This window comes from Etheostoma spectabile, chromosome 9 (genome assembly GCF_008692095.1).
Source record: "Etheostoma spectabile isolate EspeVRDwgs_2016 chromosome 9, UIUC_Espe_1.0, whole genome shotgun sequence".
Lineage (NCBI taxonomy): Eukaryota > Metazoa > Chordata > Actinopteri > Perciformes > Percidae > Etheostoma > Etheostoma spectabile.
The window spans coordinates 7286713-7288449 of NC_045741.1; the positions used below are offsets into that span (position 1 = coordinate 7286713).

Sequence of the window (1737 nt, forward strand, 5' to 3'; positions counted from 1 at the left end):
ACATACACACACACACACACACACAGATGACATCGGACCCCTTGATTACCTGTCCTTTGTATGAAATGGTGAGTTTAAATGATGGCGGCTCGCTAAAGGTTACCGGAGGCGACCGGCGCCCTGCAATAATGACCCGGTTAAGACAGTGATTGAATTTAAATGAAACTGCAGCCGGGTAAACTGTTGCCATTGAGGACTAAGGGTTACAATGATTAAAGTGCCCGCTCAACGTGCACTCCAGCTCTTCACACACACACACACACACACACACACACACAGACACACACGCATGCATGCGCACGCACACAGACACACAAAAATCTAATTTTATAATTTCTATAAAGTTGCGGAAACATGTGACAGGCTCGTCTCCCCATCGTAAGACTTCCACCAGATTCTCTGCACATCCCTAAACCGTAAAAATGACACATTGTGCAGCATGTTGTGTTACTGTTGTGCTTGTACGAAGGAGGTTTGTTCCATAAACCTGCAGGGCAGATATATCGGCGCTGTCTTGTGTCACGGTGAGGCTGCTCTGCCAGATCGAGCTGTTCAGCTACACACGTATTTGTTCCTGCTGTACACTCATAATAATGAAGTACTTCATGGACCACCCAGTTTAGATAAATTGTGGAAATGTTTATCCTATATATATTATATTCTGCTCATGCTTATGTCCAGTTCTGTGTTTAGGGAGGACTGTGGATTTATCGCTTAACCCTTAAAATAGAAAATCAGAAAATCTAGGTGATAGCTGATGGAAAATAAAGGAGGATATCGGACAAGAGTGGCCTCCACCATGATTCACGTTGCTCTTACAGTCTCATCCAAGCATATCAAGTCTGCGTTATGTAAAGAAGTGACAGGGATATTTGTCAGATACAAGCCTGCATACTGTATAAGGCAGTAGATCCCAACCCGAGTCGTGAGCTCCAAAAGAGGCAAGAATAATGATAGTTTAGCATGATTCTTCTGACCTTTGTCTTATCTCGGACCTTTCTCTCACCCTTTGTTATTACAGTTTATTGAATTTAAGTATATCATATTACCTCTACAGCCTCTGTCAGCGTTGAATACAATGCAAAATCCCCCTTCAGCATGTGTGTAGAACGCACCAGGCCGAGTAGCAGCTACGCAGCGCTTCAACATGACGTAGTAATAAGAAAGACAATGTAGTGTGGGTGCTCGGGTTGGTTGATGGGTTGAACAACACAGGACTTTTACCCAGGAAACCAGGTTCCATGTCCCGCATGTCACATTTCTTAAACCCACCTGTCCCGTTCTTGTCCCGCGTGTCCCAGAAATGTGCCTCCCACGCCCACCCACGACCTTTTCCTTAACCTAACTGTGTCAAAAGTCAGAATCAGAATCAGCTTTATTTGCCAGGTATCAGGACACATACGAGGAATTTTTCTTTGGAGCATCGTTACTCACACTGTGCTTACACAAGTGACGCCAATAGTCCCCGACCAAGCGCATTTAGATAAAACCTGTTTGGATATGACGCTAAAGGAGACTTTTAGCGCCAATTACAACGCCAAAAGCACCTGACCAAGCGTCCGATTTTTTGTCAAAATCATTTAAAAGTAGGATTTTTAGGAGACAGGGTCGAAATAAGACAGAGGAACTCTTCTACTTATTTAATCAAATAATAATACGTACTGTATCTTAAAAAAAGATCGCCGGTGCAACACATGTCTTCTTAATTCATAGTTTTATTTTTATTTTTTAAGGTGC

General features: G+C 43.1%; 1 protein-coding gene and 1 long non-coding RNA gene across 2 annotated transcripts in view; both read left to right on the top strand.

The window, feature by feature from the left end:
• Positions 1-1737, top strand: part of ghrhrb (growth hormone releasing hormone receptor b) — a 39598-nt gene that overhangs the window by 7605 nt on the left and 30256 nt on the right. The window lies entirely within an intron of this gene.
• The window catches only part of LOC116695268 (uncharacterized), a 5906-nt gene that overhangs the window by 3159 nt on the left and 1010 nt on the right, over positions 1-1737 (top strand). The window contains exon 2 of the long non-coding RNA XR_004333404.1: positions 143-145. This is a non-coding gene — a long non-coding RNA (uncharacterized LOC116695268). The remainder of the gene's footprint in view (positions 1-142; positions 146-1737) is intronic.